This window comes from Tachyglossus aculeatus, chromosome 5 (assembly GCF_015852505.1).
Source record: "Tachyglossus aculeatus isolate mTacAcu1 chromosome 5, mTacAcu1.pri, whole genome shotgun sequence".
Lineage (NCBI taxonomy): Eukaryota > Metazoa > Chordata > Mammalia > Monotremata > Tachyglossidae > Tachyglossus > Tachyglossus aculeatus.
This window is the reverse complement of record NC_052070.1, coordinates 47,101,095-47,113,455: the sequence shown is the minus strand read 5'-3', so window position 1 is coordinate 47,113,455 and position 12,361 is coordinate 47,101,095. Positions and strand designations below refer to the sequence as shown.

The 12,361-nt window shown below is 43.8% G+C and overlaps 1 protein-coding gene and 1 non-coding gene across 6 annotated transcripts in view; one reads left to right on the top strand and one right to left on the bottom strand.

The window, feature by feature from the left end:
- Window positions 1-12,361, top strand: part of RERE (arginine-glutamic acid dipeptide repeats) — a 562,577-nt gene that overhangs the window by 27,879 nt on the left and 522,337 nt on the right. The window lies entirely within an intron of this gene.
- LOC119929337 lies at window positions 6,038-6,175 on the bottom strand. The gene has a single exon (XR_005451465.1). It is a non-coding gene; the product is annotated as a small nucleolar RNA SNORA7 (small nucleolar RNA).

Genomic DNA, 12,361 nt, shown 5'->3' with positions numbered 1-12,361 from the left:
GCAATGCACCCATTCAAGAAATCTAGAAATCTGGACCGAAACTGAATAAAGAGAACCCTGAGCCAAGTAGCAGCATAAATAAATGGCTGGATTTTTGGTGAGGTTTTTTTTTTTTAACCTCAGGAAGGACTCTTCTTGTGCACAACGTAATCCCCCTAGAGAAGGACCCTCATTTCTTCAGTTAGGTGGGAAACGGCATGGCGTAGTGAAAAGGGCACGGGCCTGGGAATCAGAGGACCTGCGTTCTAATCCCGGCTCTGCCACTTACCTGTTGTATGATCTTGGGTAAGTCACTTCACTTCTATGGGCCTCAGTTACTCATCTGTAAAATGGGGATTCAATTCCTGTTCTCCCTCCTCCTTTGAATGTGAACCCCTTGTGGGACCTCCAGGAGGCCTTCCCAGACTGAGCCCCTTCTTTCTTCTCCCCCTCGTCCCCCTCTCCATCCCCCCGTCTTACCTCCTTCCCTTCCCCACAGCACCTGTATATATGTATATATGGTTGTACATATTTATTACTCTATTTATTTATTTATTTATTTATTTTACTTGTACATTTCTATCCTACTTATTTTATTTTGTTGGTATGTTTGGTTCTGTTCTCTGTCTCCCCCTTTTAGACTGTGAGCCCACTGTTGGGTAGGGACTGTCTCTATGTGATGCCAATTTGTACTTCCCAAGCGCTTAGTACAGTGCTCTGCACATAGTAAGCGCTCAATAAATACGATTGATTGATTGATTGATTGACCTGGTGATCTGTACCCCAGTGCTTAGTACAGTGCTTGAAGCATAGTAAGCGCTTAACAGATATCACCAAAAAGGTGTAAAGAGTGGATGGTCCACTCCTTTAAATTGGACTGCCTGCCTCTCCTGCCAATCAGTGGTATTTATTGGGCACTTACTATGTGCAGAGCACTGTAACTATGCGCTTGGGAGAGTACAATATAACAGAGTTGGTAGATAAGTTCCCTGCCCTACAACAAGCCAGAGGTGTTTAAGGAAGGCTCCTGGATCTCTGGGACCATCCTAGTCCTTGGGTTCCACACTGTGGATAGTAGTCCACAGAAGCCGAACAAAAGAAGTGACTTGGGAAGGCTTTCTCTTTCCTCTCAATGCCATTCCCCTGCTTTATCTTACCACGAGAGCCAGTAGATAATTGCGGGTGGATTCGTAGGGGAGGACCTGCTTCCTTCAGCCAAAGTATACTGCTTCTAATTGGGAAGCACTTTAGAGGACTAAGCAGAGGGACTTCTCTTCCCCTTCCTCTTGTCTTCTTGGGAAGGGCGTGCAGAATTGTGCAGGGTGTGCAGGTAAGCGTAGATGCCGTAACACCAGGAGGAAGTGGCCCCTATTGAAGGTTGAAGGTGAACAAAACATACCAAAGGAAGCCCTGCTTCGCACAGTGGGTGGGTAAGCATGGGGAACTCATTCCAGTGGCAAGTTTTGTGGACTGAAAATATCAGTAGGCTCCAGATAGTTTTGGATGAACTCACAGATGAGAGGTTCAGAATGGTGCAAAGGAAAGCTAGGGATGAATTAGGGATGTTAGATGGTTCAGCCTGAATTATCAGGGTGGACATCAGGCAATTACCAGCACCCCATTCCTCCAAACATCCTGTTGCCAAAGTTGGCGGTTGGACGCTGGATTGGATGTGCCGTTGCTCTAACCCAGTGACTTTGCTTCAGGTCTTTGGCTTGGAGTCCAGGAATACGTTTCAGAAGGTCGTCTCACCCCACAAGTGGGGTGTGGTGCCAAGTGCAGCTCTTTTCCTACTCCACCAACCAACCCATGGATCTGGTGTGCTGGGCTAGAAAGAGGATAATAATAATAAGAGTATTGGTAAAGCACATACTATGTGCCAGGCACAGTGCCAGGATCACAGGCTCAGTCCCCATTATGCAGATGGCTTAGGTGAGATCATCATCATCATCATCAATCGTATTTATTGAGCGCTTACTATGTGCAGAGCACTGTACTAAGCGCTTGGGAAGTACAAATTGGCAGCATATAGAGACAGTCCCTACCCAACAGTGGGCTCACAGTCTAAAAGGGGGAGACAGAGGACAAAACCAAACATACTTGAAACTGGCCAACACGGGAATCCCAAGGGTTGAGCCAGAGATCCAGGTAGCCTAGGGAAGAAAGGGAATCTATAATAATAATAATTGTGATATTTAAGTGCTTACTGTGTGCCAGGCACTAATTAAGCGCTGGGATGGACACAAACAAATGGGTTTGGACACATTTCTTGTCCCACCTGGGACTCACAGTCCCATTCCCCATTTTACAGATGAGGTAACTGAGGCACAAAGAAGTGAAGGGACTTGCCCAAGGTCCCACAGCAGATGGGTGGTGGAGCCGGGATTAGAACCCAGGTCCTTCTGCCTCCAGGGCCCGTGCTCTATCCACTAAGCCACACTGTTCCTCAGGCTCAAGTAAACCAGATCAGTCAGGCAAATATTGGCTAAGATAGAGGTGCAGGGCACTTTGGCCAAGTCCTTGAAACTGGGAAACACAAGGGCTTGGATCTTAAGAAAAGAGTAATATAAATGTGCCATAGTGAGACTTCCAGCTCCAAGATAGACTGTAAGCTCTCTCTAGATGGTAAACTCACTGTGGGCAGGGAACATGTCTGCCATCTCTGTTACAGTGTACTCTCCCAAGCGCTTAATAGAGTGCTTTGTACACACAGGAAGCACTCAATAAATACAATTGATTGACAGTCTGGGAAGACCCTCCTCAGCTCTTCACAACCCCGAACATTCAGTCATTCAATCGTATTTATTGAGCGCTTACTGTGTGCAGAGCACTGTATTAAGCACTTAAATTGATGGTATTTGTTAAGCGCTTACTATGTGCCAAACACTGTTATAATAATAATAATAATAATAATAATGGCATTTATTAAGCGCTTACTATGTGCAAAGCACTGTTCTAAGCGCTGGGGAGGTTACAAGGTGATCAGGTTGTCCCACGTGGGGCTCACAGTCTTAATCCCCATTTTACAGATGAGGTAACTGAGGCACAGAGAAGTTAAGTGACTTGCCCAAAGTCACACAGCTGACAATTGGCAGAGCCGGGGTTTGAACCCATGACCTCTGACTCCAAAGCCCAGGCTCTTTTCCACTGAGCCACGCTGCTTCTCGACAAGCGCTGGGGGAGATACAGGTAATCAGGTTGTCCCGTGTGGGGCTCACAGTCTCCATCCCCATTTTACAGATGAAGTAACTGAGGCGCAGAGAAGTTAAGTGACTTGCCCAAAGTCACACAGCAGACAAGTGGAGGAGCAGGGCTTAGAATCTATGACCTTTTGACTCTCAAGCCTGTGCTCTTTCCACTAAGCCACCCGGACAGGTTTACTGGCTCCCAACCGGTAGGGTAGCAGTCAATAATTGCACTCCTAAGCCGAGTAGCTACTGGAATGAAAAAGTCCTGAATGAAAGATGTTCTTCTTCGGTGGCCTAAATTTTCTTAAATAGATCAAAATGATCTCAAGCCCAGCAGTAGATTTTAAGCTTCTTGCAGCCTATAAGTCTTTTCATAATATTGCCAGTGATCTAAAACTGCATTTAAAATAAAACTAAACTATTTTCTGGTAAAGATGTTTCATGCTATATAAGAGTCAAATGTTCATTTGAAAGTGTTGTTTGAAACTTTCTGCATTCAGATTGATAAAATCATTTGATACCCTTCCCTGTGTGTTAGGACGGAAAAGTTGGGCGGCAAGCCTCATCATCAGTCAATCAGTTGTATTTATTGAACACTTACTGTGTGCAGAGCATTGTGCTAAGCACTTGGAAGAGTACGATATAACAGAATTGATATACATATTCCCTGCCAACAATGAATTAGTTCATCCTTTAATAATACTGGACACATTTCTTCGTAGAGTTCGTGCTCATGATTGATCAATTTTGTGTGTTTCTTATGAGCATATCCTTATATTCTGTTGCTTCCCCTACCTGTAATTTATTTTAACGTCTGTCTCTAGTGCTAAATTTTAAGGTCCTTGAAGGCCAGGATCATATTTACCTGCTACATTGTACTCTTCCAAGCACTTAGAGCGGTGGTCAACACACAGAACGCATTCAATAAATGCCTCTGATTGATTAATACAAATTCATTTTCGTATTCCCTGTCTTCAGAAGCCATGATATTAGATGAAGAACAGTATTGGTGCTCTGGCCTTTTTTGAACCAAAGAAATATTTTGAAAAAAAAAATTTATATTATGGAGAGCAATTATATTTTCCAGCAATTTCATCTTTCCTGACTAGATATTTATAAATCACATAACAGTTCTATGACCCTGATTACAAATTTAAGATTTTCCTATAGAAGGGAGAGAGAGGGAGAGAGAGAGAGAGAGAGTGTGTGTGTGTGTGTGTGTGTGTGTGTGGGCGGGCTAACTTTCTGAGGTTGGATATTTACAATTCAAGGACTCTAAAAATCTATTTGTATTTAAGGAGAGCCATCCAAGTAGGGTCTTTTGTTTCTTAACTGTGGTATCCTGTGGAGCATCACATAACCAAATCATTGGAAAGCAGCCATTTGTTCTGTGTTTTTGTCTGTTTGACCTATTCTCATGTACCTAAAAGATGAAAGAAAATCAGTTTTTCTTTATCTACCTTGCCCCCAGAAAGTCCTTTGCCTGCTTACATCTTTAGTTTCTAAAATAGTTCTGAATTGGAAAGCAAACAAACAAAAAAGGCCAAACTACCACAGACTCTCCCAAACAACCTCTACCGGATTCAACTCAGTGCTAGGGTAAGTCCCAGTGTGGAAATGTGCGGTTCTCTTAGTAGCTTTGGCTTCAAAAGAAATTCCAAGTCTGAAGAGGGATTCAACTCCAAGAAATGAAAGCTTTAGTTAGTGGGGCTTACCTTTTATAAATTTAGAAAGGCCTTGTTGGTTCCTCATCTCCTCTGAGAGCATCATCATCAGTAGCGTTTGAGTGCTTACCGAATGCACCTCATTATTACTAAACATTTGGGAGAGTTCAATAGAGTAAATAAGCACAATCCCTGACCTCCGGAGTTTACAATCCAAGTGGAGAGATAGATAATAAATCAATCAGTGGTACTTATTAAGTGCTTACTGGATGCCGAGTGCTGTACTAAGCTCTTGGGAGAGTACCGTATAACCGAGTAGGTAGACATATTCCCTGCCCACGAGGAGTTTGCAGTCTAGAGCAGGAGACAAAACAAAATAAGTTATGGGTATGTGCATAAGTGATGTGGGGTTTAAGTGGGGTTAATGTCAAGTGCTTAAAGGGCACAGTTCCAAGGGCATGGCCAATGCAGAACAGAGAGAGAGTAGGGAAAATGAGAGTTTAATCAGGAAAAAAGCCTCTTGGTAGGGGAAGCTATCAAATGTAGAGATACATATATATTAAAGAACTCACTCCACCCTGTATATACATACATATGTGTAAGTGCTGAAAGGCCAGGAGATGAGGTGAGTTCTTAAATACTTTAAGGGGTAAGAACTCAAGTGCTTTGGTGATAAAGTTAGGAGGGAATTAGGGTGGGGAGATGAGAGATTAGTCAGAGAAAGCTTCCTGGAGGAGATGTGATTTTGTACCCTGTAGACTGTAAGCTCTAGATTGTAAGCTCTTTGTGGCCAGGGAACGTCTGCCAACTCTATTATATTGTGCTTTCCCAAGCGCTTAGAAGATTGCAAACCGAAGTAGTCATGGCTGCTCATACTTGCGTAGTAAGTAAGACTGAACTTCTGTAGTGGTTTCTAGAGCTAGTCGATTGAAACTGTATGTTCAAAATTAGCAAGTAAACAACAGAAACTTAAACTCCACGGTATATCTCGTCTCGTCTTATGCCATCGAGTCGTCTCCGATCCCTAGCGACTCTATGGACACATCTCTCCCAGATCGCCCCACCTCCATTGGCAGTTGTTCTGGTAGTGTAACCATTGAGTTTTCTTGGTAAAAATACGAAAGTGGCCTTCTTCTGCACCGTAAGCTTAAGTCTCTGCCCCAGACTCCTTTCCATGCCACTGCTGCCCAGCACAGGTGAGTTTTGACTTGTAGCAGATTGCCTTTCACTCTCTAACCGCTGCCCAAGCTAGGAATGGAATGGGTAGGCCTCTGCTTGGCTCTCCTTCCCAAAGCTGAGCCTGGTAGAGTACCGGAAACTCCCCAGATGCGATCCTGAGGAGGTCCATGGTATATCATTCTCGTGTATTTTTTGAGGTAACATCAATTGTACTGTAGGAGAGGGGTGCATTTTGTTCACTTGATCAGTTGAGTATATAGATTGCTTGTGATTAGCGCTTAGTAGAATTAACTTAGCGCTTACCTGGATTCTAGTGACATTTCCCAGACCAAAGGTGTCACATAGGCATCAGACACTAAGAATAAGGTATTTATTTGAGCAGCTATATGACAAGGGCATTTCATTTAGCTAATGGAGGCGACATTACAGTGAAAGAGAATAAATGATCATTTACATCTTCTTTTGTAATTAAGCATTAAGACCCTACGAAGTGGGCATTTTCATGAGATCATTTATCAAATCAGGCATTTAAGTGTCCTGGAAAACCAATTGATGAGACACAAGTTGCATGCTCTTTGTTGTACGATGCTCTTGGGAGCATTATGTGTTTTGCAGAATGCCTTGGTTGAAGATGTTTACCTAGAAAATGAGCTTGTGTGTATGAACATACTGAAATAACTAATGCATTACCCCTATAATTGTAGATTTCAAACTCTGTAATATCCCAGGACCCTTTAAAGCGTGATTCCGAAGATATTTTTGGGCATTAGAGAGAACGATGAGTGACTTTTACAAATGGTCAGGTTAAACATTTCCTGCTGAGTATTTTAGTAATTATTAGGTCTTGTATTTAAGTCCTGGAGTTCTTTGTAGCTGATCAAAAGTGTTTCATGCTATGCTTATTGGAGTGCTGGCTAGCCTTGTGGAAGGTTGTGTACACCAAAAGAACACTTTTGTTCCGCTTAAGTAAATAAAGGTTGGGTGACTCCATATAGTATTTTGGATGGGCGGTGGTGTGTTTATCTAGTCAGAACTACAAAGGGAAAGTAAAGAGCTAAGCAATTATCTAGTGAATTTGATCAATGTAGGCAGCAAATTCAGACTTCAAAACCCTCAATGGTGTGTTTACCCTGAAATATCTAAGTAATTCAGTTCTCCATTTTGGCAGTTTATTTACAACTTTTGTTTTGCTTTCTAAAGACTCTTTTCCTGCTATATTGAAATAGAAATTTGCAATGGGCTAAAATGCATATTCTTCTTCCATTTTCTTCTGATTTATCAAATCTTAAATTGAGTAAAAATGGTTTTTTAGTAGAGGAGTGGAGAAATGTTAAGGAACAAACGTGTTAATTCTCTAGGATGTAATTTTAAAAAAGATTAGGGAAACTGTTATGACCTGCTTTTCAGTTCTGTACTAAGTAATAAAATTTGCATAGATTTGAGATGTCTGTCTGAATATTGTCCTGGAAATGTGCCCCACAATTATTTCACAAATTCACTTATAGTCCTTTTCTCTTTAAATAGGGAAAAAAAAAACCCACAACCTCATAACAGAAGTTAATTCCTGAGGGTGAGGTGTGAGTGAGCTTCAGTTTTTAATGAACGATTAATCCTGGAAATGATGTTGGGCCAGTATTTTTCTTATTGATTACATGCTTTCATTCCTTTGACTCATATTAACAGCAAGTTTTGTAAAATCAAGACTTGTTTCAGCCACTGCTTACTTTGGATGAGACTGGTTATGGAAGACAAGCCATCTGGACAAGATTTAATGTAATTTCAAATTGTTGCTATAATATTTCAAAGGATTGACTAGTCTGTTTACTTGAATTGAATTTCTCAGTTGAGCAGATGTTTTACTTGCAGATCTTTAAATCGAGATGTCAGATGTCAGGGACATATTTAGAATGTTAACTTTTTAAATCTATTCTTTAACTTGGTGGACAGAGCTCTTTGTTTCGTATTTAATTGTGCTGGTAGGATTGAAGTTGCAAACCAGGTGTTCCCTTATTCAGTGGAGAAAGGTCAGTTTTTCAAAAGAATGCAGTTTTTTACCCTTTGAAACACTGACTTGCCTATCTTTGCTGCACAGGGCGGGAATGAGTGTTTGAAAATAGCAAGGTATGTAATATCAGTGCCTCTTGCCCTAACTGTTAGCTCTGAGAAATTTAATTTGCAATGATACTTCCAGGAGAATATCAAATACTGTGTCTTGATTGCAAAATATATGTAGCAGTAATGAGATTTATTCAAACATGAAAATGTGACCAGAAACCTTAGGATATTTTGCTCACCAAAGTTTTTTATGTAGGTTATGTAGCTTTTCTATCACTATTCAACTCCACTGACCCTCTGCTTCACCCTACCTCTCCCACTCACCAATGTTGACACGTATTCCATCTCTCAGTCTACAGTCTCTATCCTCATCAACTCTGAAATCCCTGATCTGACCACAATCCCTGGATCTGATCACACTGTCTTCACCTGCCTTCTCTCCTATACACTCTCTCCCTGCAATTCTGTCCTGTGTTCCCACAGAGATCTCTGATCTTTTGACCCCAGCCAGTTGTTTCAAGTTGTCATCCCCATTTAGTTTCCATAACAAAACCACCTTGCCTTGACAACGAATTTGATGCCCTCAACACCACCCTCTCTACTGAACTCAGTTCACTCACTTCCCTATCCCTTTGCCAGTCTTGTACAACATACCCTCAGCCCTGGACCACCTTCACAGTCCACTTCCTTCACTTCTGTACACAAGCCACAGAACGCTGCTGGTGGAAATCCCAATATCAGGCTAATCTCATCCACCTGAAGTTCATCCTTGCTTGTTTTAACTCTGCCCTCTCCTCTCCCTGGCAACATTATTTCTCCCTCCTTATTGGCTCCCATATCCATTGCCCTCACCAGTTGTTTCAGGTATTTAACTCCCCCACCAAACTCCCTGTTCCCCTTCCTCCCCATCTTTTGCCTCTAATGACCTGCCCTTACTTTTTTTTGTTTTGTTTATTTTATCATACTTTTTAAGTGCTTAGTATGAGTCAAACACTGTTCTAAGCACTGAGTAGGTACAGGTCAGTTAGGTCGGACCCAATCCCTGCCGTGCCTGTGGCTCCCAGTCGTAAGAGGGAGGGAGAACAGGTATTGAACCTCCATTTCTTAGTTGAGGAAAATGAGGCACAGAGGAGTTTAGAGGCTTGCCAAAGGTCACACAGCTAGCAATTGGCAGAGCTGGGATTAGAACCCAGGTTCCCTAACTTCCAGGCCTGGGCTCTTTCCACTAGACCATGCTGCTGATTGAGAAAATTGAAACCATCAGGCATGATCTCCATAAAATCTCCCCTGCCCCCTCCCCACATCCCAACCATCTCCTGCCCCTTCTTCAACTCTCCCACCCCATAGCCTGCACCTCTAACCTAATCTCTTAACACTTTATCAAAATACTGGCCCCCTCCCTTCTTCTCTCTCCTACCACTAACTGTTCACTGTCCAGTAGCTTCTTCGCCTCTGCTGTCAAACATGTTCATGTCTCTCCTAACCTATAAAACCCTCTTTTGACTCCACGACTCCCTTCAGCCACCTCCTCATCTCCTTCCTCCCATTCCACCCCATACTCCTTGAGTGAGTTGTCTATACCCACTGTCTCCACTTCCTCCCCATCTGTTTTCTCCTTGACCCACCCCCTTGACTCCACCAAAATCGCCCTCTCAGACGTTACAGATGATCTCCTCCTGCCAGATCCAATGGTCTTTACTCCATCCTAATCCTCCTTGACCACTCAGCTGCCTTTGGCATTGTCCTCTACCCCCTTTTCCAGGAAACATGATCCAACCTTGGCTTCACTGACATTGACCTCTCCTAGTTCTCTTATCTCTCTGGCTGCTCCTTACAGACTCCTTCTCTTCCTCCCTCCCCCTAACTGTGGGAGTACCTCAGTGGTCAGTTCTGGGTCCCCTTCTATTCTCCATCCACACCTTTGGGAACTGATTTGCTCTCGTGGCTTCCACTGCCATTCTAGGTCGATGATCCCCGAATCTACTTCTCCAGCCCTGATCTCAATCCTTATGGGCAGTCTTGTGTTTGCTCCTGCCTTCAGCACATCTCTACTGGGATATCCCACAGACACCTCCAGCTGAACATGTCCAAAACAGAACTCCTCATATTCCCACCCAAACCTTGCCCTCCCCCTGACTTTCTCAACACCGTAGACAACTTCACCACGCTACCTTTCTCACAAGCCCCTAACCTTAGCATTGTCCTCAACTCACCTCTCTCATTCAATCCACATATTCAGTCTGCCACTGAATATGACAGACTGAATATGTGGATTGAATGAGAGAACACGCTATCCAACCTTGGCTTCACAGACTCCGTCCTCTCCTGGTTCTCCTCTTATCTCTCCGGTCGTTCATTCTCAGTCTCTTTTGCAAGCTTCTCCTCCCCCTCCCATCCCCTTACTGTGGGGGTTCCCCAAGGTTCAGTGCTTGGTCCCCTTCTGTTCTCGATCTACACTCACTCCCTTGGTGACCTCATTTGCTCCCACAGCTTCAACTATCATCTCTATGCTGATGACACCCAAATCTACATCTCTGCCCCTGCTCTCTTTCCCTCCCTCCAGGCTCGCATCTCCTCCTGCCTTCAGGACATCTCCATCTGGATGTCTGCCCGCCACCTAAAACTCAACGTGTCCAAGACTGAACTCCTTGTCTTCCCTCCCAAACACTGCCCTCTCCCTGACTTTCCCATCACTGTTGACAGCACTACCATCTTTCCCGTCTCACAAGCCCGCAACCTTGGTGTCATCCTCGACTCCACTCTTTCATTCACCCCTCACATCCAAGCTGTCACCAAAACCTGCCGGTCTCAGCTCTGCAACATTGCCAAGATCCGCCCTTTCCTCTCCATCCAAACTGCTACCCTGCTCATTCAAGCTCTTATCCTATCCCGATAGGACTACTGCATCAGCCTTCTCTCTGATCTCCCATCCTCGTGTCTCTCCCCACTTCAGTCCATACTTCATGCCACTGCCCGGATTGTCTTTGTCCAGAAACGCTCTGGGCATGTTACTCCCCTCCTCAAAAATCTCCAGTGGCTACCAATCGATCTGTGCATCAGGCAGAAACTCCTCACCCTCGGCTTCAAGGCTGTCCATCACCTCGCCCCCTCCTACCTCACCTCCCCTCTCTCCTTCTACAGCCCAGCCCACACCCTTCGCTCCTCTGCCGCTAATCTCCTCACCGTGCTTTGTTCTCGCCTGTCTGCCGTTGACCCCCAGCCCAAGTCATCCCTCCGGCCTGGAATGCCCTCCCTCTGCCCATCTGCCAAGTTAGCTCTCTTCCTCCCTTCAAGGCCTGACTGAGAGCTCACCTCCTCCAGGAGGCCTTCCCAGACTGAGCCTCCTCCTTCCTCTCCCCCTCTTCCCCCTTTCCATCCCCCCGGTCTTACCTCCTCCCCTTCCCCACAGCACCTGTATATATGTATATATGTTTGTACATATTTATTACTCTATTTATTTATTTTACTTGTACATATCTATTCTATTTATTTTATTTTGTTAATATGTTTGGTTTTGTTCTCTGTCTCCCCCTTCTAGACTGTGTGCCCACTGTTGGGTAGGGACTGTCTCTATTTGGTGACAATCAATCAATCATATTTATTGAGCGCTTACTGTGTGCAGAGCACTGTACTAAGTGCTTGGGAAGTACAAGTTGGAAACACATAGGGATGGTCCCTACTGTCTACCAGCTCTGTTATAGTGTACTGCAGTGCCCTGCATACAGGAAGCACTCAGTTGATACGATTGATTAATTATAGTGCTTTCTATATTTTAAATTCCTTAGGTCCAAAAGGACCACTGTCAGGTTTTTCTGGCCAAAAATGTAAATTTTGTATATCTCAAAAGTTCAATAATAATGATAATAATAATGATACTTAAGTGCTTACTAAGTGCTGGGGTGGATACAAGCAAATTGGGTTGGACACAGTCCCTATCCCACATGGGGCTCACAGTCTCAATCCGCACTCTCCAGATGAGGTAGCTGAGGCACAGAAAAGTGAAGTGACTTGCCCAGGGTCACACAGCAAACACGTGAAGGAGCTGGGATTTGAACCCATGACTTCTGACTCCAAGGCCCATGTTCTATCCACTCTGCCATGCTGCTTCTCAGTGAAACCTAATGGGGAGAGATGCTGTTTGTGAAATTACTGTAAAGAAATAAGTAAAAGTAGATTATTTATGGGATTTTCATTTTTAAATTTAACCTTTCTCTCCCACTCAGACACTACATCACTGGGTCATGACCACAAACTGCGAGTGAAATGGAGTATAAATCAAAGGGATAACACAGTTAG